General features: G+C 45.0%; 1 long non-coding RNA gene across 1 annotated transcript in view; it reads left to right on the plus strand.

The window, feature by feature from the left end:
* LOC145713007 (uncharacterized) overlaps positions 1-23,930 on the plus strand; it is a 445,152-nt gene that overhangs the window by 53,918 nt on the left and 367,304 nt on the right. The window lies entirely within an intron of this gene.

Consider the following 23,930-nt stretch of genomic DNA (forward strand, 5'->3'; position numbering starts at 1 on the left):
CAGTCTCCTGCCCACTGGCTGCCTCTTGACTTCCTGTCTCCGATCAGTTGCACTCTTTCTGGCGTCACTGAGGCTCCTCTGTAAACTGGGTTCTTCCCAGCACAACAGACATGTTCCAGGATCTTTTTAAAAAGTCCATCATAGGGGCGCCTGGGTGGCTCAGTCGGTTAAGCATCCAACTTCGGCTCAGGTCATGATCTCGTGGTTCGTGGGTTCGAGCCCCGCGTCAGGCTCTGTGCTGACAGCTCAGAGCCCGGAGCCTGTTTTGGATTCTGTGTCTCCCTCTCTCTATGCCCCTCCCCAACTCATGTTCTGTCTCCCTCTGTCTCAAAAATAAATAAACATTAAAAAAAAAATTAAAAAAAAAAATTAAAAAATAAAAAGTCCATCATAAAACCGTATATTTCCACTCCTTTCCTGTCCAAATTCTCTTCCTCTGTCTCAGTAGAATTTTTACGAAATAATCGCCCGTGTTTGCTGGGGCAACTTCCTCACGCCCTTGGATTGGTTTTTTTTTTTTTTTTTCTATTTATTTATTTTGAGAGAGACAGAGACAGCGCGAGTGGCGGAGGGACGGAGCGAGAGGGAGAGAGAGAGAATCCCGAGCAGGCTTCGCACTGTCAACGCAGAGCCCGATGCAGGGCTCGAACCCACACGCCGTTGAGAGCGTGACCTGAGCAGAAACCAAGAGTCAGCCGCTCAGCCGACTGAGCCTCCCGGGCACCCCTTTCTCACCCCCTCTTAATTCTTCACCTTACTCAACTCTGGCTTCTGTCCCGGCACTCCTGGGAAGTGACACGGTCACCGATGGCCCTCCTCTGCCAAGCACATTTCTCCCTCAGCCCACCCCTAGTGATGCACCCGGTTAAACACTCTTGCCTCCTAGAAACATCTGCCCATCGTGCTGTGGATGCAAACGAACACCATCAAAACGAGGAGAAGCTGTCGATCCTGAGCTCGCGAAAGCAAGGGAGTCAGCCACCATTGCTTGCGTCTGGCACAGACTCAGAGGCAGAAGGGCGGAGTGGGAAAACTTTCTAGTGGGACGAAAAGGAAGGTTTGGGTGTGCCCTGGGCAGAAGCAGTGGGCTGGGGGAAGCTGGAGGCGGCTAACCGGCAGGGGCGCATCCTGGGGATGGGTGTTCGGGGAGCGCATTTGGCTGTCTCCGGCTGGTCCTAAGCTGGAAAGTAGGACCCGAGCTAGGAAAGCTGGCAGTTATCAGTTAAGTCCTGGCCATTTTGGCCTCATCGTTTCAGAAGTTATTGTTTGGCTTCCCGCGGTGTATACGGAGTTACAAGTCCGGCTCCCTTGCTGGGTCAGTTCTTAGAGACAAAGGGTTGGCCTCCTGGCGGTGACTGCAGGTTTGGGGTCAGAGTTCAACGTTCACGTATGCTCTGGCCATGGTGCCCGTGGAGAGTCAGTCTCCCAGGGTCTTGCCGGTCCCGTATTCTCCCACCGGCCTTCCCCAGCTGCCCTTCTCAACAGCCTTTCTGTCCCCTGCCCTTCTGGAAACAGCGAAATACCTTGCGCGTGCGCCCTGCCTCCCAAGCGCTCTCCTGTTGTCTCTTGACGCACCCCTTTCTCGGCGACCTCCTCTGGTCACCCACCTCTCCTATAGCTTCCCAGGTAGGGCTGGAACCCGGTTTTCTCTGATGGCGCCCCGTGTTACGTCCACAGCCTCTCCGCCAGAGCTCCCGATCTGCACCTGCCCAAACATTCTCATCCCACCCGCCAAAGGCCAAGGTTACAGTCCGTGGTCTGACTGGGACTGCAGGCTATTTCTTTCGGCTTTTGGCTTTCGATCTGGTTCTGGGTGACCTCTGGAATTTTCATTATTATGGGCGATTCGGGATTTGGGAAGCAACTTGAGAAGGTGCGAGAGAATGCCGAATGTTCCACGCGTGTCTTTGAGAGGTAGGAGATCTGCTGCTTCCCCTGGGTGCCTTCTCGGGGGCGCACGGCTAGGCCTCCTGTTCCGGCTCTCGTGGCCCGTGGGTGATATTTCCCAGATGGTGATGGGCTTGGGGGGAGGCCGGGAGGAGAGAGAAGTTTGCTTGGAAATCAGAGAAATCATTGTTTTTATTGTGTGTCTTTAAACAGGCCCCCATTTGAAAATGCTCCTGGTAATCAAAATCAAAAGGTGATACCGTGCTTGAGGGAATCTAATTTAAATAGAGCCTCAGGGGCGCCTGGGTGGCTCAGTTGGTTGAGCTTCCGACTTTGGCTCAGGTCACGATCTCACAGTCCGTGAGTTTGAGCCCCGCATCGGGCTCTGTGCTGACAGCTCAGAGCCTGGAGCCTGCTTCGGATTCTGGGTCTCCCTCTCTCTCTGCCCCTCCCCTGCTCATGCTCTGTCTCTGTCTCAAAAAGAAATAAAAACATTAAAAAAAAATAAAAAAAAATAAGTAGAGCCTCAGTCTACCTTAAAAAAATTTTTTTTGGTAAAAATAAGTCTTTCGAGTAATATCATATCTAAGTAATGACTGCCAGTGACGGTGACATTTTTAGGGGCACGGAAAAGAAACAGGCTGTTCCTTCTTGAACAGGTTGCTTCCTCACCTGGGTATCCTTTCTTCCCATGCTGATTTTGACTTGCCCTAATTAAGAAAAAAAATTGTTAATGTTTATTTTTGAGAGAGAGAGAGAGAACAGAGCATGAGCAGGGGAGGGGCAGAGAGAGGGAGACACAGAATCCGAAGCAGGTTCCAGGCTCTGAGCTGTCAGCACAGAGCCTGACCCAGGGCTCAAACTCATGACCTGAGTTTATGACCTGAGCTGAAGCCAGCTGCTTAACTGACTGAGCCACCCAAGCACCCCTGACTTGCCCTATTTTAATCAATTGCAGGAAGCCCAGTTAAAATTTCATGCCCTTGAAAGCCTTGGAAGTGCTTCTCCCCGATCGTGCCCTATTTTCACCTGGTCTGTACCTCTCTAATACTTATGAGCCAGACCCTCTGTGTTCTGCGTGTATGTCTGTGAACCCCGTTGGACAGGGCCTTCTTGGGTGCTGCTGGGATGCCTTGTTCATCTCCAGACCAAGTTCAGCACATGTTCTGGTGCACAGTACTAAGTAGGATACATCCTTTGACTCGAACAACCAGGAGTCTTTGTTAATTTAAAACTCAGTTTCACAGATCGACAAGGACCGAGCAGTGCAGGGACAGAAAATTGTTTACAGGTGTAAACTTCACCAGGACGTTTACAAAATCGCTCTTGTCTCAGCTTTCCTGATAGCAGGATGGATCCCCATCCAGCAGGTAAGATATTTGATTAGTTCTTTTTGAAAGTGGGATGGTGTTGGTTATCTACCAGAGTAATTGCAATGAAACTGAATGTATGGGAAATAGCCCCTTTATTTTTTTTTTCATTAAAAATTTTTTTTTTAATTTTAGAGAGAGGGAGAGAGAGAGCTCTGGAAGGGCAGAGAGAGAGAGAAGGAGAGAGGGAATCCCAAGCAGGCTCCATACTCTCAGCACAGAGCCTGACACGGGGCTCAAAACCACAACCCTGGGATTATGACCTGAGCTGAAATCAAGAGTCAGACACTCAACTGGCTGAGCCACCCAGGCGCCCCCAAATAGCCCCTTTAAACAGGGATGGTTAGACTTGGTGGGGGGGGGGGACAGCTACGGGGAGGGAAGAAGAGAAACCTTTCCCTTCCAGCCACTCCGGGAAAGTGGGAGGACCAGAGGGAAGGGAGAGTGGTTCTCTCCCCGGCAGACAGTGGGAACAGCCAGGGCAGGGATGGGGTGTCATGAGGCTGTCCCAGTGTTCAGGAAGTATGGAACTGTAGGTTCTAACTTTCTAGAACCCATCTCAGCTTCAGATGAGAGCCTCTTATCAGACCCACACACAGAGTGCTGGGCATTAAGTAGGAGAAAGGACGTGGTCCAAAACTACGATGGCATAGGACAAATAGGAGCTGGTGGGTTTTTAACAGAGAAACAACAGATTTATTTATTTTTAATTTTTTATGAGAGAGAGTAGGGGAGAGGGGCAAAGGAAGAGAGGGAGAGAATCCTAAGCAGGCCCCATGCTTAGCACAGAGCCCGACACGGGGCTTCGTCGTACGACCCTGGGATCATAACCTGAGCCGAAATCAAGAGTGCGATCCTCAACTGACTGAGCCACCCAGGAGCCCCAAAACTTAGCATATTTACCAGATATTGTGAAATCTTAGCTCTTATGAACCAGAATAAAAGCAGCGACAGATTGCAGAGATACTCTTTGAAAGGGGCCAGTCTTCCTGTGTGTGTGTATCTGAACAGGTGACCGTTCTCCACGCGCCCTTAGCTTACTGACCGGTGCAGGCATTGCGACTCACATTTGCTCTTTGTTAAAGTGCAATTTTCGAAGCTTAAGCCCAGGACTCTCAAGCCAGTGTAACATGAGTATATGTCATAGGCTTTATTAGCTCATTAATCAAAGACCCAGCAGGACGGTAACACTGGTGAGAACTGGAGGGAGCAGAAGCCTCTACAGTGGCTGGAAAAGAGAATTCTTACAAAAGATCACTAACTTTCGGTAAAAAACCAGCCAACATTCCATAGGAAACCCCAGCTCAAATTCTCCACTTGGGGGATTCTCGTCCCTTTCAGACAGGAATCAGTTGTGCTGAACAAAGTTTGTCTGTATTGCTGTCTGGCAAGAATCATTTTGGGGCGCCTGGATGGCTCAGTCAGTTGAGTGTCCGACTTCGGCTCAGGTCATGATCTCACGGTCCATGAGTTTGAGCCCCGTGTCGGGCTCTGTGCTGACAGCTCAGAGCCTGGAGCCCGCTTCGGATTCTGCGTTGCCCTCTCTCTCTGCCCCTCCCCTGCTCACGCTCTGTCTCTCTGTGTCTCTCAAAAATAAATAAATATTAAAAAAAATTTTTTTTTAAGATAGATTTTGTTGGGTATAAATTTGAGTGAAAGCAGAAATTGCTCTTAGAAAGCACGATATTGGTGAAATCTTGCAGGCTCCCAGGGAAGTACATCACTGGGAAGAATGAAGCACCAAAAGACGTATTTTGCTCCTGCTTGGCCAGTACGAGGGAGAGCAGCGTTTTCTGCTTTTTGACACAATCCTGGGGCGGATATTGATATCACACCTGCAGTCCCTGGGCGTGTTGCACTTTCTCAAGGTTCTGCCATGTGGGCTGAGCCGCTGTCATGCTTAGAACATGAATTTAATGGCTTTACCTCGAACGTGTTTTAGGGGAAGTATGGAAGTCGTTTCTAAAACAACATCTGTATATGGGACTCGCATTGCAGACAGCACATTATGTTCCTGGACGCTGCAGCTCTCCCAGGTGTCTTGAGAAGCAGGGGCAGGACAAGGACACCAAGGGAGGGGTGCTAAGGACATAAGACTGATGTGACTCAGGTAATGATTGGATCACCTCCCAAGTTTATTCTTATCTCACCACTAAAGCACGTTTCCTCCTTTCTCTCTAGTAGAGAAGAAAATTGTTTCCTCTACCCTCTTTGACTTTGTCCCCGGGGGTGTGCAAATTAAACTAAGAGAATACAGATTAACGGGAGAAAAGACATAAAATTTTTATTGATATTTTATTATGGATGAGAGTCCACAGAAAGGAAGTGAAAAATCAAAGAATCAGTGAGACAGTGGTGGCTGGGGAACTTACATTCCATTTTTAACAAAGGAAAGGGGGTTCGGGCTTGAAGAGACAAGTCGTAGGAAGGTGACTAGGAAATCTATGAGAGAAATGGTGGGAGACAAGAGCTATTTTGGTAAGGTTTGCTTATGTGAACTCATCTCAGTGCTGACTGTCTCTGGTGATGGGTTGTCTGCGAGCAGGTGCACCTTCATAAGGGATATTGAAGCTCTGATTTTAGGCAAAAAAGGGGGGGGGAGGGGAGAATTCTTGCTGCACCTGTTGATTTTCAGTTGCCTTTAGCTCAAAAAGAAAAAAACAACAAAAGACAAACCTTGATGCTAAAGTGGCATATTTTGGGGGTGGCATACCCCGATCGCCTTCACTAATGTTTCAGCGCCTTCAAGCACGTGGAAGAGGCCTTTCTGCCCTGACAGGAAGGATCAATTTTGTTCTGTTTTCAGAAATCCTTTTTGAGGGTTTATTAGTGAAGTTACATTACGTGCTTTAATCCCACCACTTGCCTGCAAAGAGGAGAGGTTCCTGGATGCTGTATCGGTGTTTCTCAATAGGCTTAATTCCAATGAGCTTCTTGTTTTCATTTGATTGCTAGAATTCTACAAGCTTTGTCCTCAGTACGCTGGTTTGTTTTTCTGAGTGGAGGATACACTTTTCAGAACAGCTTTTCCATTGGTGCACTGGGGTGGGGTGATGGGGAAGAGGCTGGGCATTCTTCAGGGCATTTTTGGACTGTAGTCGGTCTTTTCTATACTTTTATTGGGTAGATGTGTGTTTAATGGTGGAGCAGGATGTGACAGAAGGAATAAGTGGAGTGTGTTATCTGATCCCTTGAAATGTGTCTTAGGAGTCGATTTTTTTTTTCCACACCAAAGAGGACACTTTACAACATTTCGCTGAAAAAGTACCATTTAACAAAGTGGCTTTGAGAATTCTAACTCAGTAAAGGTAATAATGCTCATTCGCTAATATTTTTACGTTCTCTTTTTTGTAAGCATATTTTTCTTTAGGGGCGCCTGGATGACTCAGTCGGTTAAACTTCTGACCTCGGCTCAGGTCATGATCTCACAGTTCGTGGGTTCAAGCCCCATGTCTGGCTCTGTGCTGACAGCTCAGAGCCTGGAGCCTGCTTGGGATTCTGTGTCTCCCTCTCTCTCTGCTCCTCCCCCACTCATGCTCTGTCTCTCTCTCAAAAATAAATAAACATTAAAAAAAAGAATATTCTTCTTTATAAACAACTTTATGAACGTGTACTCTATATGAAATAAGCTATTTTGAAGTGTATAATTCGATAAGTACTGAGATATATATGTATACACCCATGACCCCACCTTCACAATCTAGATAAGGAACTTATAACCATCTCCACCCAAAGATTTTTCTTACTCCTGTATAAACTTTTCTTGTCAACCTCATCAACTGACCATAAGTGATCTATTTTCTGCCACTAGATATAAGTTTGTGTTCGTATAGAATTTCATACAGAGTTCACAAAATATATGCTACTTTTTGCCCGGTTTCTTTGACTTTTTGTAATTATTCTCTGATTCATTTACCTTCCTATACTTACCTGTAATGCATTTATTTTTATTGTCATATATTCTGTATGGCTATGCCCCCATTTGTTTATTGATAGATACTTCACCTACTGACAGATATTTGTGTTGTTTCCTAGTTCAAGGCTATTACAGATAACACATTTGCGTATCGTCTCTGTCTCTTTAGCTTTAGCCATACTAATAAGCATGTAGCGTGATTCCATTGTGAATTTTATTCACATTTCTGTAATGACTGTGAATCAGAGCATCTTTTCCTGTGCTAATTTGCATTCCATCCGTCCCTGGCGACGTGTCTATTCAAATTTTTTGGCCACTTTTTAAAAAGTTGGGTTGTTTGATTATTATTTTTTTTATTCAGGTGTCATTGATATCCTATAACATCATATTAGCTTCAGATGTATAACCTAATGATTCAGTATTTGTATATACTGCAGGGTGATCATTCCCCTAGGTCTATTTAGCACCTACGCCATACATAGATAACACATTTATTTCCTTGGAATGAGAACTTTTAAGATTTACTCTCTTAGTAACTTTCAAAGCTACAGTCCAGCATCATCAACTGTAGTCACCATGTGGTACATTAATGCCCGGGACGCATTTATTTTATAACTGGAAGTTTGCTTCATTTGACCCCCTTTCACCTTTTCCGCCCCCCCCCCCCTGCCCGCCCTCCCATCCCCCACTCTGGCCACCCCCGATCTGTTCCTCAGAGCTAGGAGCTCAGTTTTTTGTTTTCTTTTTCGACTCCACACACGAACGAGATCATTTGGTGTTTGCCTTTCCCTGCCTGATGTATTTTATGGTAGAGAGTGTCCTCAAGGTTCATCCCTGTTGTCACACGTGGCAAGATCTCACACTTTTTACGGCTGAGGAATATTCCAGTGTGTATGAGCGTACCCCTCCCCCCACCTTACTCACACAGACATACTCTGTAACCATTGATTTGTGGGTTGACATTTAGGTGGTTCCTACTTCTTGGCCAGAATAAATAATGCTGTAGCCAACATGGGGGTGCATATACCTTTTCTGAGTTAGTGGTTTTCGTTTGGATACATATCCAGAAGTAGAATTGTAGGAACATACGGTAGTTTGATTTTTAATTTGTTGAGGAACTTCCACGTTGTTTTCCACAGTATTTTGCATTAATTTACATACCCATGAATAGTGCATGAGGGTTACCTTTGCTCCACTTGCTCATCGACACTCGTTACTTCTTGTCTTTTTGACAACAGCCATTTTAACAGGCGCGAGGTGATATCTTCTTGCGGTTTTGATTTGTATTTCCCTGATGATGAGTGATGCTGAGCATCCTTCGTGTGTCTGTTGGCCATCTGGATGTCTTCTTTGGGATAATGTCTGTTTATATCTACCCATTTTTTCTTTTCATTTGAGAGAGAGAGAGCACAGGTGGGGGAGGGGGGCAGAAGGAGAGAGAGAGAGAGACAGAGAGAGAGAGAGAGAGAATCTTAAGCAGGCTCCAGGCTCAACACAGAGGCCAATGCGGGGCTTGATCCCACGACCCTGGGCTCATGACCTGAGCCGAAGTCAAGAGTCGGATGCTTAACTGACTGCGCCACCCAGGCGCCCAAGTTCTAACTATCTTTAAATTGAATTGTTTGTTTTTTTGCCATCGAATTATAGAGTTCTTTATATATTTTGGCTCTTAACCCCTTATCAGATACAAGATTTACAAATATTTTCTTCCATTCCGTAGGTTGCCTTTTTATTTGTTGGTGGTTCCATTTGCTGCGCAAGACGCTTTCTAGTTTGATGTAGCCCACCTATTTATTTTTGCTTCCATTGCCGTTGTTTTTGGTATCAGACCTCAAAAATCACTGCCATGACTGATGTCAAGAAGTTCACCATCAGGGTGCCTGGGTGGCTCAGTCGGTTGAGTGTCCGACTTTGGCTCAGGTCACGATCTCGTGGTTTGTGAGTTCGAGTCCCACGTCGGGCTCTGTGCCGACAGCTCGGAGCCTGGAGCCCAGAGCCTGCTTTGGATTCTGTGCCTCCCTCTCTCTCTGCCCCTAACCCACTCGCATTCTGTCTCTGTCTCTCTCAAAAATAAATAAACATTAAAAAAAATATATTTAAAGAAGTTCACCATCCATGTTTCCTTCTATGATTTTTATGGTTTAAGTCTTTCTTTCCAGTCTTCAATCCATTTTGAGTTAGTTTTTGTGTATGGTATAGGATGGTGGTCCAGTGTCACTCTTTGGTGTGTGACCCTTTTCAACACCATTTCCTGAAGAGACTGTCCTTTTCCTATAATACATTCTTGATTCTTTCATCGTGAATTCATCGGCTATATGTGTATGGATTTATTTCTGGGGTCTCTGTTCTGTTCCTTTGATCTGTGTGTCTGTTTTTATGCCAGTACCCTACCATTTTGATCACTATAGCTTTGCAATATACTTTGAAAGCGAGGAGCACGATGCCTCCAGCTTTGTTCTTTCTCAAGATTGCTTTGTCTCTTCAGGGTCTTTTGTCGTTCCATACCCATCTTAGGACTTTTTTGTGCTATTTCTGTGAAAGATGCTACTGGGATTTTGACAGAGGTTGCCTTGGATCTATAGATCATTTTCAGTAGTACGGGCATTTTAACAACATTAATTCTTCCAATCAATGAGCGTGGAAAAATTTTATTATTTGTTTCCTCTTCAATTTCTTTCGTTAATGTTTTGCAGTTTTTAGCGTATAGGTCTTTCACCTCCTTGATTAAATTCATTCTTAGGAATGTTATTATTTTGGATGCAAATTTAACTGGAAATGTTTTCCTAATTTCTCTCTCTACTAGTTTTTTTTTTTTCGTAGTGTATAGAAACACCACAGATTAGAAACACCACTTCACTATGTTGAGGTATGTTCCTTCAGTACCCACTTTGCTGAGAGTCTCTATTAGGAAAGGATGTTGACTTCTGCAAATGTGTTTTCTGCATCTGTTGGATGATTATATGGTTTTTACCCATCATTTTGTCACTGTGTGTGTCACACGGATTGATTTGCAGATGCCAAACCATTCTTGTATCCCTGGAATAAATTCCGCTTGTCAGGGCATAGGATCCTTTTAATGTGTAGTTCGGTTTGGTTCGTTACTATCACGTCAGGAATATTTTTGTCTGTATTCGTCAGGGATATTGACCTTGAATTTCTTTTTTGACATCCTTATTGGCATCCTTATTTTGACATCCAGTGAAGCTATTTGGTCCTGGACTTCTTGTGGTGGTGGTTGTTGTCGTTGGGAGGTTTTTGATTACTAATTTAGTCTCCTTACCAGAAATTGGTCTGTTCAGATTTTATTTATTTATTTTTATTTTTTTAATGTGTTTATTATTTATTTTTGAGGCAGAGAGAGACAGAGCATGAGCAGGGGAGGGGCAGAGAGAGGGGGAGACCCAGAATCTGAAGCAGGCTCCAGGCTCTAAGCTGTCGGCACAGAGCCCGACGCGGGGCTCAAACTCATGGAGTCTGAGGTCATGACCTGAGCCGAAGTCGGACGCTCAACCGACTGAGCCACCCAGGTGCCCCTGTTCAGATTTTAATTATTGAGTTTTAAGAGCTATTTATACATACAATTTTTTTAAATAAAATCTGTTACTTGCAAGTAGTTTTTTAAACCAGTTCATGGCTTCTATTTCTATGAGATACAAATAATTCATAGAAATACGAACTGTGAATGCTTTCAAAGAGTAGGTGTTTTCATCTTGATAAAACCCAGTTCATTGATGTTTCTTTTATACATTGTGATTTTGGCGTCCTAAGAAATATTCGCCTAATCCAAGGTCACGGAAATTTTCTCCTACATTTCTTCCAGAAATCATATCGTTTTAGGTTTTCTATTTAGGTCTATGGTCCATTTCGAGCTAACTTTTGTCCAATCTGTGAAGTACAAATGAAAGCTCATTAAATACAATGACACAGATCACTCCTATGGCATGTGTTGAGAATGCTATCCTTTCTCCACTGAATTGCCCTTGTCCCTCATAACGAGCCTCAAAATCATAACTCCCATGTCAGAAGAGTTTCCCAAACCCAGCCAGATTCTCGTGTTGGAACATCCACCTCAAACCCTTTGAGTTCCCATTCCGAGGCCTACAAATGTGCTCCCGTGACTTGCGGCCTCCGACTCCTGCTACGATTCTGTCAAGAGGGTCTTCACTGCTGGAGGTTTAATTAATTTAGGTCTGCTTCGCCGAGAGATTACCAGCTGACAAATTCCAATCCCAGCTGATAATTTCCCCCATCCCACATCCCAGTAATTATTTAGGAATGTGTTTAGCTGGGGGATGTGAGGTTTAGTTGGAGTTCTTTTTGTCAGGTGCGATTTCCACAAGGAATGTTTCTATCACAACTTAAAATTTTCTGCGGTGAAGAGAGCAGCCTCTGAAAGGCACCGTAGTCAGATTTTCACTTATAATTCTTTTCTTTTCAAATTAGAATTGCTCCCACTTTAATATTTAATATGCATTCTACAGGAAGGTTTCTTACTTTTAATTGTTTATTCATATAAAAAGTACTCCTGGGGAGCATCCTTCTGTAACACTGCAACGGGGAACTACAGGAACATGGGGCCAAAAACAGTAATATTTCATCCTGGCATGTCTTGGCAAATGTAGGATAGACTACGGTTTAGAGGCCACGGTAGGAGAGATTAAATCCTTGGATCTCGCGGTTCCTGGGTTCGAGCCCCGCGTCGGGCTCTGTGCTGATGGCTCAGAGCCTGGATCCTGCTTCCGTCCTGTCTCCCTCTCTCTCTCTGCCCCTCCTCTGCTCATGCTCTCTCTCTCTATCTCTCTCTCTCTCTCTCAAAGATAAATAAACGTTAAAAAAAATTAATAGAAATGGGTAACCCAAAAGGCATTAGGTTATTAGGCATGTTTTTATGAGATTCTTACAGTTATTTCTATTACTAATAATGTGCATTTATTGAATTATCATTCTGTCACTGGGCCTGGCCATTTTCTACGAAGCGCTTTTATAAAATACAGGCGATTTCACTTTCCCATCAGAAGTGCGGAGACAGGTGTACGGGCCTCCGGTGAGGGGCCCCGTGCCAAGCTGTCGTGTCCTGACTTTTGGCCTCTGTACCGTCTCCGTGCCCAGACACTCGGGAGCCTCAAGTCCCCACTGACTCTGCTCTGGTCCTCTCTCCTCAACGCCAACCAGCTGGTTTCCTTATTTCTTCTTTGGTCTCATACACCATGTAGGTCGCGGCCTATTTGTGTGCAGCGTTGTTTACCGTACATGGCAGGAAATCCCTTCACCTGCGTTCTTCAGTCTCTGGCCAGGCGGCTGGCAGTGGTCTAGATTCATTCCTTCACCATCACCGCTCGGCTGCCGAGTCGGGGAATCCCGGCAGCTGATAACACTTTGAGGGATCGCTCCTCTGACCCTTCGTAATCTGAAAATTAAACGCAGACATTGTACAGGTAGACTGGAAATAGAATTTTCTTCTTTGATTTTGATTTGCAACCTAGATTTTCAAACCTTGAGCTGCCGGGCGAACTTCATCCTGTTTCCGCCTGCCATCTGCGTCAGCAGACGGGGGCGACTTTGGTCCCCGGGCCGCTCTCGCGTTACCCACCCACCAAGCCGGCTTCAACCCAGGGCACCAGGCTCGTGTCGGTTCCCCGAGGAATAAAATCCCACTTTCCAAGTGAAGGCTTTTTCTTCCAGCTACTCACTGGCGCATCAACAGACTCTGTAAGCCCGCCTTTTCTTCTTACTACTTGGAGATTAATTCTACAGTTCCCTCCTTCTTCCAGAACCACAGTGATTCGCATGAGAATGAAACAGTTGCTTCCTTAAGCCACTTTGAACCACATTGGGTAGGAAATGTCCTGCTGAAGATTGGGAGAGCTGGTGGGCGGGTGGATTGGATTTCCCCCGAATCTTCGGTAATATTCTCTGCTTCATTGTGCCGAGAGATTAAAGGTTGCCGCGAGGCTGTCTGAAGCTCTGAAACACAAATGTTGACATAGAGGACACTTTCTCAAAGCTCTGTTTATCTTTCTTAAAGTAACATGATGGTCTTATGTTTAATCCCGACGAGTAAAATAGGACCACTTGTTTAATATCCTACATATTTTCTGCTTTGTCACTGAGGGCACGCTTATGGAAAGAAGCCCTTCAGCAGAGATGACAATCACAAGTATTTACGATGACAAGTGTCATTTCGGGACTTTACCTGGGACAAAAGTGTGGTCAGCCTTTTCTGTAAACGGTCAGATGGTAAATATCTTAGGCTGTCTGGGCCACACTGCATTTCTTGCAGCTTCTGGACTCTGGTGAGTGGGAGCGGCCTTAGACTGTACCCAGAGAGTGGCTGTGGCCGTGTCTCAGTAAAACTTCATTGAAACCAGATTTGGTCCTCAGGCCAGAGTTCGCTGACCCTTGCCCTCGACAAAACAGTGAAGCATCATGTTTAGTTTTGATTCCTTCCGTGCCCCCCCTTTTTATCACCCCCATCTCTGTATTGCACCCTAATGGAGAGTTGTCAGATTTATATTTGTTCAGGATAGAGGTGTCCCCCAAACTACATGTTCCCTGACATTCGAATTCATCCGGGCCTGCTATATTTTATCTCGGCAAACCCTATTCCAGTGATCTTTTCTTTACATATGTTACCCTTTCTTGGGGCTTGATGTCCTGCCCCGGATCAAAGCGGAGGGATTGGATGAGGGAGCCTTTGCAGCAACATTGCCTGCCTTACAGTCGCCTCTTGGCTACATGTTTGAAAAAATAACGAGGAAAAGGAGACAAGGGTTTTGTTTTAGGCTAAATATTAGCAAGTCTGTAGCAAACGAGAGAGATTTGCTGGGGTCAGAAGTTCATTTCCACTCCCTGAAAATCTACCCTGCTCACAGGCACCTATCACTTCCATGTAAGGTGCATCCTGACGGAGTCTCAGGGAGGACGATGTTTCAAGAGGAGAGGTCACAAAGGACATCTATGGGATGCTTTCAACGTTAGCGGTGGCGACATCACGATGTGCTACATCATGAAAGAAAGATGAAAGAATCTACGTGGCACGGGTAGGTGCCTTTCCACACGGGCCCGGTACTGCCTGTTAGTCTTTATACCCCAATTCTTGTTGTTAATTCAGCATAAAAAAATTCAAGGAAAAACTCTCCTTGCCTCCTCTGCGTTTGCCCGATTAGTAAATAGTTTCACTGGGGATGACATTTAGAAGAGTGTGGTCGCACAAGGCAGTTTGCTGATTTCCCAAGATGAAGGGACTTCGTTAACTCCTCTTACAGGACATTGGGCTCGGTCTTCGAGTTCACATGACATTCCAGGCTGGCTCTGAACGGGACAAAACTGTTGTCCAGAAAATATTGGCCAAGTTGTGCTCGGCTGTGAGAAGTCGGTTCTCATGTTCTCTGGCGTGTGAGAGAATGCTCTGTCTTTCTCCATAAACCCCAAGGGAAGGTAAATGAGTTGGGGGCAGGGGGGGGTGGTTTCCTGACGCTGCAGGCAATGAAAGGCGCCTTCATACCTCTGTTGTTCAGCACCATTAACCTTCCCGGTAATTGGAACACACGAAAGGGGGAGGTGAGTGAGAGCAGAGCTCTGGTCTTTTTCCTGGCAGGTACAATTACTTAAGCCTCCCAGTAAAGGATCGGCTTTAGATTCCTACCTGGAGCCACCACTGTCAAATCACTCCCGACAAAATCAACCACAGCCACCACTTAAAAAAAAAAAAAAATCTAATGATATAATCATTTCTTTCTTCTGATCCTTGCCTGGGGATGAAAAGTGTACCCAACAATATAAGGTGGGCGTTTGTTACATAATTCATGTAACTGATCCAGTCCATCAGGAAGAAAATGTAACAACAAGAAAAGGAGGTCTTAAAGGCTGACCACGTGAGGCCCATTTAGGATTCAAAGTCATTTTAGACTGCCAGGCAAAAGTAGGGTTTCATTTCCCACATAAGAAGCCACTCTCTGGAAATAAAGAACGCAAATCCAAAACTTTAATTCAGAACGAGATGCAGAAAGACATCACAGTCTAATTACAACACAGATAAAATGAACCTAGTCTGGTCAACGAACATAAAGAGTTATCATGTGTTCTATCAATGACATAGCACTTTTTATCCACAGTCTAGAGCTGTGGGGGTGTGGGCGGGAGCGGGCGTTTTCCTAGGCCAGTTAGACTTGCGCGTACAGGCATGCATTTCAGTGATAAGACAAGAATATTTAGAAAGGCACTTTAAAAAGTAGTTATCTTTGTAAAAGCTAAAATTTCCTATAATTAAAAGGCAAATCATCAAGCTGGATTCTCCGTAGTCTGGCCGTAAGCATCTTTGCCACGAGCTTTTTTTTTTTTTTTTTTTTTTTTTTTTGCTGCAAACGCTTTTGCCACATTCCTAATTGGCCATAAGGCGATTTTGCCATAAAAGCTAAAAATCACGAAAAGATTTTTAAGGAGAGACATTCCTGAAAAAGGACACGATGAAGCATTGAAAGATCAATAACAAAATTGAAAAGGCTTTGTTGAGAAGGACAAAATATTTGAATGCATTTAAAGTGTGTGTAGGGTCATGGTAACACTGTGCAAATAACGGATTTTATTTTGTGGATTGTACTTAAACACTTGTCTTTAAAGACTTCATTCAGAGTATCCTATATGTACATATTTGCTCATCTTAAGTTGTCTCCTCGTTTGGCATCACGCTTTTTCTTTTTTCTTTTCTTTCTTTTTTTTTTTTTTTTTTTTTTTTTTGCTAAAATTCCTTCCTTCTTTAAGAGAGGTGTCCGTTTCCAAATACTAGGATACATATTTGTAACTGATTTTGGTAGCGGGTTGTGAAAGCGCCCTTGTGAAACACTGTTGTTTTCTTGGCATATTGTCGACATGTCCTTTGATAGACGTTCCAAAGTTCTCATGGAAATGTGGGTTCAAATCCGTGCCCCCGTATGGACCGTTATGAGGGCTAAGATTTATAGGCTGTAAAAATGAGAGTATCATGTCAATGGAGAAATGAAACCAAACTGTCAACAGTTATTTATTTTTTTTATCTCTTTAAATTTTTTTATGGCAAAATTGCCTCACCGCTAAGTGGCACAGCAAAAATGCTCAGTGGTGAAAAATACTTGCAGCAAAGACATCTTGCTACAAAGATGCTTTAGAGAGAAGATACCAGACACAGTCAAGGCTCCCATCACGCACAGTATCGTCCGGGGGCATTGATATCAGAATGTGCTGTTACGTATCAGATTCTAGTTGCTTTTAAATCTACTTGAATGATGCGGTCACGATCCAGCTGAATTACAAAAATGTTAAATGTTTCTATTATTTAAATCAAGATTAAACTGGGGAAAAAAAGGCAAGATGTCTCAAAGTTTCTGATATAATTGTAGTGGGGAGGAAATACAGACGAGGCGGAATTTGCTCTCCTGACCCCGAATTCTGAGTTGGGCCCTGAGATTTGCTTTGGGTAGTGAAACGCTGATACATGAAGAGGTTTGGAACAGCCTTGCCTTTTTCCCCATTTCTTCTCTTGCTTCCCTGCCACCATTGTAAGGTTCGTTGGCCACATGGTGAGTCAGAACCGAGTCATTCCAGAGGGGGCCATTCTAGATCAGCCCAGATTGGCCAAGTGTCCCTACTCTCAGGGCCACCGTCCGCTCAGCACACCTGTCTTGGGGACACTTGCAAATTGCCTGCCACTAAAGGGGGGGGGTTGTTTGACAGCATATGACGGCAAGAAATACCTGACAGAGCCGCTTATGGTTTTGAATTCTCGTTACATTTCTATTTGGGATCGCCGTGGTAAAGTAGATGTTAATGGCTTCAGTGTATTTCTAGAGTTCCTGTATTCTTTTTTAAAAATAGCTTTGAGATCAACTACCACCCAATTCACTTCTTTCAAGTGTTCAATTCAATGGTTTTTAATATATTCACAGAGTTGGACATTCAACTCCCACAATCCACTTTCGGGTACTTCCGTTACTCCAAAAAGAGTACTCTGAAAATAGCTACTCCCCTTAGATGTTATCCTTCTATCCCTTCCCAGCCCTCGGCAATAGCTTGTCTGCTTTCTGTCTCTATGGATTTGCCTTTTCTGGGGAAGTTCATATCTATGGACCCATGTAATATACAGTCCTCGCGGCTGACTTTCACTTATGTGTTCAAAGCCCCTCTATGTTGGAGTACGCACGAATCCTTTATTAGCATTTTTTCTCCAGTCGGCATTTTTGTAGCCACAATCAATCCAAATTAAGATCTGTAAATCTTCCTAAGGTTACAACTTCTGTATCTAACGAAGCTATATTTTCTTCCTTTTTTTAAAGAATTGGGATACACTATGCATAACACAAAATTCACCATTTTAATCATAAAATTCAATGGCATTACATTCACAATGCACAATGCAACCCTCACCACTATACCTCCCAGAACTTTGTCAGTTTCCCCAGCTGAAGCTCTGTGTCCATTAAACATCATCTCCCCATCCTCCCTCCCCACAGCCTCTGGTGACCACTACTCTGTGTTCTGTCCCTGCATTTGTCTCTTCCAGGTGCCCTATAGAAGCGGGATCATGTCACGTTTTGCCTTTTCGGACCGGCTTCTTTCACTGAGCGTGATGCTTTCAAGGTTCACCCGGGTCGGAGTGTGTATGAGAATATCCTCCCTTTTAAAGGCTGAATAGTATTTAATTGTATGTCGCAGCCATATTTCATTTATCCGCTCACGTGTTGATGGACTTTCGGGTTGTTTCCACCTTTTGGCTACTGTGCATAATGCTGGTATAGACATTCGTGTACAAGTTTTTGCGTGGGCATGTTTTCTCTTGCATATGTCGCTGGGAGCCACGCTGCTCTGTATCGTGGTAATTCCACGTTTAACCACTTGAAAAACCCCCGGATTTCGTTCCAAAGAAGCTGCTCTAGTTTACATTCCTTCCAGCACTGTATAAGGGCTCCCGCTTCTGGACATCTTTACCAACATTTATGATCGTTTCTCTCTTTTTTTTTTTTTTTTTTTTTTTAATTATAGCCATCTTGTGAGTGTGATCTCTGCGTGGTGAGTTTCAACATTTTCCAATTCTGCACAGTTTGGGACGTGCTTTATTGTCAAAGTAAGGGTCAGATACAGACTGACCACAAATGGTCCCCTTTCTTCACCAGTGATCAAATCAACATAAATGGCATTTACGAACATCCTTTCGGGACTTTAAGCCCTTTATCCCCCCGTCCCCCCCCACCGCCCTCCAAAAAAAAGATGGTGAAATTGATACAATGTCTTATCCGAGTATTAACCTAAAAGGAGAAAAGAATGCAACAATTTTCATGCTGCTTTCTCTCTGAAGCACGAACCTTATGCTTATTGACTACGGCAAATAAAACATGGTGCACATCGTCTCTGCGAACAGCTCAGTGCCTTCTGGTAGATTTTCACATGGAGACTAAGGCCAATTTTATTCTCGACCAAATTTAGAAAGTAAGTTTTGTACCTGGAATTGGATGCTCAGGGTGATATTATTACTTGTCCTACCCTGTAATAAAACTTCACGCAGACCCCATTTTCTTTGCTTTTCTCTCTTTCTCTCTTTCCTCTTTTTTACATTCTTCTTAACTTGTTTGAGGTGGCCACGATTTAGAGATGAAGTATCTACTTCTGAAAAAGGGTTTCTTTAGCTTTTCACCATGAAGCCTACCAATTTTAACAGCTAAACTCATACAAATTTTTAACTCCCTTTCAGTTTCTACTCAAACGGCATTTTGTTTTTGGGCAAAAAGCTCCAGATCTCTCAATCCAAATGCATTTATTTGTTTGTTTATGTATTTACCTATTTATTTACCTATTTATTTATTTTTGCTTCCTACATTGGAAGAGGTATCATTTAGATTCTGGATGTATAAAATTATATTTAGAAATCGTGCCTCTTCAAGTAGAGCTCTTAAGATTCTTATGTCAGGATCACGTGTTGATTTCAATGTTAAGTGAAAAAACCAAAAAACCACAACTTTTTCAGATACACTCCACCCCGCCTCTTTCCTCCTATCCCTAAAGAAGTGAGGAAAAAACCCAATTACCTTTCATGCCTCCCATAAAATTAGACGTCTGGTTCAAAAGGTACAAATGCATCTCATTTTATTTTTAAAGGAAAAGAGAAATGTCTGTGGAAACTCATGTAATCGATCCCATGAGTGTATCCGCCCGCGTGTCGTGATTGAAGGAGATTCCAGGGTCTCCTGTCTCTCCTCAAGGGTGCGCCCTGCCTGTTGCCATCAGTGGGTATGTACAAGGATTGGCACTGGAGCGTGCAATGTTTGAATTGGGTGGACTGCTGGCCAGCTGACTCCGAGGGGCAGAGAGAGAGAGAGGGAGAGAGAGAGAATCCCAAGCAGGCTCCGCACCGTCAGCCCAGAACCGTGAGATCATGACCTGAGCCGAAACTAGGAGTCAGACACTCAACCAGCTGAGCCACCCAGGCCCCCTTCCAGTTTAACTTGTTAAGCTTCTCTGATTCTATCCAAGCCAGAATGTCAGGGAAAGGGTGTGTGATTACCTAGAAGCCATCATGTGGAATGTTCCCTAATGCCCTTTGGGAAATGCCGTGTAGTATTGTTTTTATATGTCAAGTTCTTTAACGGTGCCTTATTTTGGGTTGTCTTGGATACCGGTGCTGGTCGCAAAAAGTCCTACTGGGTTGAAACAGGCTGAATGTGTAAGAAATATGAGGTTGACTATTCTTGTAGCCGAGATTTATGTCATCAGATGCATAATCCTTTGGCTGTTAAAACCTCTGCTTTCCAAGGACTAATTATAGGGAACACAGCTCATCAGAGAGAACCTGAAAAGACGCTGTGCAGTGTGTCCTATATCACACATGTGACATTTATTCTCGCTGGAGTCTGTCTCTCGATAATTGTTCTTCAGGATTTGTTGCTCAGGGGCTTATGGGAAAAATTACTCCTAATAGAAATACTATTATATTTTATTCACAGTATTCTAACTTTCAGAGGATTTAATGACAAATCCGTTCCCATTATGAGAGTAAAGTTAAATGTATTTCTAGATTTAAATAAAACATGCGGAAATCAGAATTCATAGGGAAAAAATTGCCGAATGAAGAGGGGAATGAATGGAATCTCGTTCTAATCTGTGGCGAGCCTTGAGAAGGGTCTTCACTCCGGTCAGGAAAGTTGGTCCTTCCTCTGCTCCAGGATGCAGTGGACCCGGCTGTGCAGGGAAGACAGAGGACGTTGGTCAGGAAATGCTATGGGCTCAGTTTCACTTAGAACAGGCACCCCGTCTGCAGTTTCCTACCTGAGTGTACACGTACTCCTGGACATCAGCAGTGGATTCCTTCCTCGTCATTTGTTTGTGACTCCTGCTGGTATCAATTTCTCTCTTGTGTTTCGTATAACCTCTGACTGCAGCCACGTATCCGCGGGCGCGATTTGTGGGTTTGAATCATCAGCTCTAGAAACGTGCCAGATTACGTCTCCACATTTTTTCCCTTGTCTTTCCTGCTTAGAATAGCAAAGAGCTAGGGACATGGGTCAGGGATGGACCGAGTTAGCTTCCGGTGTTTGGTGGTGTTCCGGCAGGCGCCCTACCTATCTCCCTGGAGCCCAGAGCTCCACGCCTGGAGCATCAGGCCTGCCTGATCCAGTGCCCTCTCGACTGGCATGATGTTAAGAACTCGCCATTCACTTTCTCCTTGAATGCGTGGACCAGTCCTCTGTGGAGGGACCATGAAAACCTTACCAGACAGACGAGGATGCTGAGGCTCCCAGGGGCCACTAATTCGCCTACTGAAGAGACGAACCGAGAAACCACTTGGGCCCCAGGCTAGCAGGTCTCTGCTTTGGGTACGACTGTGTGTGGTATGAACCCTCCTCACCTGATGTCCCCCTTGTCTTGGGAGGCCATACGATGGCCCCGTGCTGATGTCCAGTCCGGCATTCTGTTAAAAAGAAAACCACAAGCCCCAGATGGAGTCACTTAGGCTAGGCCAAGCCATCAAACTGGGGCTTGATATCTAACCTAATTAAATTTTCCACCTCCCTTTCAACCAGGACTTTTCTGGTCAGCATTAATAAGGTAATAAGGTAATCTGTGCTATGGGCCCTCTCCAATCCCCAAAGGAAGATGAAGTAATCCGCCTAAAGGAAGATGACGTCACCCAAAATAATCCTTCTTTTTTTTTCTTTTTCTTTTTCTGCTTATGACTTCCTCAGCCTTTCTCTAAAAACCTTTTCCTTCCTATAGCCCTTTGGAATTCCCCTCCACTTGCTAGATGGGATAGATGCGGCCCAGTTCTGGGATTGATCAAAAAAGTCAAAGAGGCTTTAAAATTTGCTCAGTTGAATTTTCGTTAACAGTCCAGTGCTGTGCACCTTCAGGGTGAAGCCCACCCAGGGGCCTCACTCCCTGCGTTTGCTGGGTCTCCTCTGACTTGTAAAAACCCATCCTAAGGCCTGCTCAGGTGATTCACCATCACTGTCCTTTTGGGCTTTATCGGCATCAATTATTGAGGTGATTACTAATGCATTCTACATGGGTTTCCTGTGAATCCCTGAGTACAGTGTTCACAGGGTGACAACTTTTCTGTTACAGAGACACCGATTCTCTGTGAGGTGTTTCCAGAGCTCCTGGCCTCCATTCCTGACCTGCTGAGTGACCCTGGACACTCCTCTTACACTGTCTGAGGTCCAGCCTATTTGTTAAATGGGCATAGTATTGACTTCAAAGGAATGTTGTGACCATTTATTTAGACACACACACACACACACACACACACACACACACACACACACACACGGCTTGGTCTCTGGGTTGTTTAAAAAATACATTACATCCTGAATGTAAATAGTTAATTTATATTTGCTTTACAAAATTAGAAATACAATGTTCTCGTCCCAGGACCCCAGGGGGCCCTGGAGAAGTGTCTGATGAATGAATGAAGGTCACTCCACTGCCTGTGGCTTTTGCAAGTTTCCGAATACACCTGCTGAACAGGCTTTGCGGTCAGTGTTTCCCGCCACTGGCCACTGCCTTTCAGCTGGGGTGGGCCGGAGGTGTTCTGGATTCTCAGGGAGGGGCCCACGTGGGCTGCACAAGCCTGTAAAGTTGGGATCCGAAGCTCTATATTTGGGTCTAATTCTCAGCACTTCTGGCTGTTAATTCTTCGACTTTGCCAAAGCTATTCACATTTTCTATGTCTTGTTTTTGTCTGTTTCCCAGGCCGCAAAATAAGAATAATGAAATCACCTATTCTGCTTGCTTCGTGGTCAGGCAGGTGGGGCTCTGCTAAAGGTTAAAGTTCCCTTTGTATTCTGATCACTCCGGAAGGTACAAGAATGCCTGGAGCCTGTTTTCCAATCTCAGCACATTTGCGGGGAGTCTGATCACAGTTGTAGGAGAGTATTGATCCCGGTGATGCCGGGCTGCCACTCCTGGATTTACACCTTCTGATGGCCGTTGCAGGGAGTAACCGCTAATCTGGCAACGGATTTTGAAGTCACGAGTCTTGAAATCCTTCTCTCTCCGTGGGCCATCTGGCTTCGTTCGGTCTTTATGCTTTGAAGCTCCCCCCACCCCCGACTTTTAGATACTTTTCCTTTAATATTCTATCATTAAAAAAAATATGTCCCATGGGCGCCTGGGTGGCTCAGTCGGTTAAGTATCCGAGTTTGGCTCAGGTCATGATCTCACAGTTTGTGAGTTCAAGTCCCTCATCCGGGCTCTGACAGCTCGGAGCCTGGAGCCTGCTTCAGATTCTGTGTCTCCCTGTCTCTGCCCCTCCCCTGCTCTCTCTCCGTCTGTCTCAAAAATAAACAAAACATTTAAAAAATAAAAATAAAAATAAAAATAAAAAAATATGTCCCCTTTGGGGATTGTTATGAGACAATCTGAGTGCAAAGCAACACAGCTACAGTAGATACAAGTTATTTCAAAATAACTTCATTTTTCAACGAAATCTATTCCTTTCACCTCCTTGGTATCAGGTCACTTCTGCGATCGTGTTTGGAACAACATTCCTTCCATCAGGATGCCAGTTTATGGTTGTATCGACCTGCTGCTGGTCGTAGCCCTCCGATTCCCAGGCAGGAATATACATAATTACAATGCTGACGCTCCAGCGGAAGTGGGGTGGGGGGTACACTTTTAAAATAGATACATTTTCCTGTTCTCCCCCTTACTGCGCTCTGACTGGCCATCCATCCCTGCCAAAGTTTAGAGGGTTCGACGCGACCATCTGATACACGAATATGGAGTTCATTAGGGTGTTTTCACTGCGAATCATGAAATGCGTTCAGAAAACAAGAAATCTTCTTTCCAATAGTTGCAATGCGTGTGAATAGTCTCTCCCAACCCGATTCGTTATTTCTCTCCTAAGTTCATCTTTTCTACTAAAAAAAACAAAACAACAACAGCAAAAAGAAAAAACATAAAGAAAAGGCAGTTTTCCTGGCGTCAGGGCGAACGCTCAGTGCCTGGCGGCGGCTGCAGCAGCATCACGCGGGTGGCGCTCGCCCCCTCGGACTGCGGGTCGCCGGGAAAGGGGACGCCCCGCAGGTGAAGGCGCTGGGAGTCGCGGACGCGCGGCGCCCCCCGCGGTCCGCGCCCCGCTCCTCCTCCTCCTCTTCCTCCTCCCTCCCCCCTCCCCCCGCCCCGCGCAGGTGGCAGGCCGGCCGCGCAGCGAGCGCACTTCCGCCCGCCGCCGCCAGGGGCGCCCGGGGCCTCGCGAGCCCGCAGCGCGGGCGCGGGGAGGGCGGGGGTGGGTG

The sequence above is a fragment of the Panthera onca genome, chromosome D4 (assembly GCF_046562875.1).
Source record: "Panthera onca isolate mPanOnc1 chromosome D4, mPanOnc1 haplotype 2, whole genome shotgun sequence".
Classification (NCBI taxonomy): Eukaryota; Metazoa; Chordata; class Mammalia; order Carnivora; family Felidae; genus Panthera; species Panthera onca.